Here is a 986-nt window from a genome sequence, read left to right as displayed (position 1 = left end):
AGATACCATCTTAGATGAAAGTGGAGTGAGGAAAGATAAAGTGAATTGGTATCTTCCAGCTTCTGACTGACTGAACACACCTGAGCCAGGTAATCATCAACAGGTCAGGCAGGGACAGTTGGAAAACAAGCAGGACAGTGGCCCTCGAGGACTGGAATTGGCCACCCCTGCTCTACACCCTGTTCACCCCCCAGGGCTGTGTCACCTCCCACAAAGACAACAACATCCTAAAATTTGCGGACGACACCGCAGTGATAGGTCAGGACGGGTCTACCTCATGTAATTCCATCTGTACTGTTTACATACTCATTTTGCACACGCATAATTGCACACTCACTGCTGAGTATTTGCACTCCACAGCTCCCACGTAGCATATATTCTCTCTGCATTATATTGTATTGTATTTTTATTTGCTCCCTTCACTTGCTGCTTTAAAGTGCCTTAGATTTGTGATTTTACTGCCTATTTAGATTTGTGTTATTGCTCATCTACTTTATATTTCACTTGTATTGTGTGGCATTCATGTGGACGGCAAAGTAAGAATTTCATTGTACAGGGAAATACCTTTCCTAACTGTGCATATGATAAATAAACATTTTGACCTTTGACTTTGACACTTCTGTTTCTACGCTCCTCCTCGTCTTCTTCTTCTTCTACACTTTTTTAAATTCTAACCTTATTTTATTGATGTATTTATTTATTGTTCTTTTTCTCTCCTTCCTTTCTTGTGCTGTTCTTTATTAATGCACCTGCTCTCCAATAATGTTATGGAATACTATATTTATATATAGTATATAGTATATTTATATGTACTATATACTACTATATATATGTTTACCATATTCGTTGTAAATACATTTGTTCAATAAAAAAAAAATTCTTCTTCTTCTTCTGCTGCTGCTGCTGCTGCTGCTGCTGTCTGGTCCACTGGGCTTTGTCACTATCTACTAGTTTACAAATCTCCTACTAAGAATACAAGCATATGG

This window comes from Monopterus albus, unplaced genomic scaffold (genome assembly GCF_001952655.1).
Source record: "Monopterus albus unplaced genomic scaffold, M_albus_1.0 scaffold321.1, whole genome shotgun sequence".
In the NCBI taxonomy this organism is placed as follows: domain Eukaryota; kingdom Metazoa; phylum Chordata; class Actinopteri; order Synbranchiformes; family Synbranchidae; genus Monopterus; species Monopterus albus.
This window is presented reverse-complemented; position numbering follows the sequence as displayed.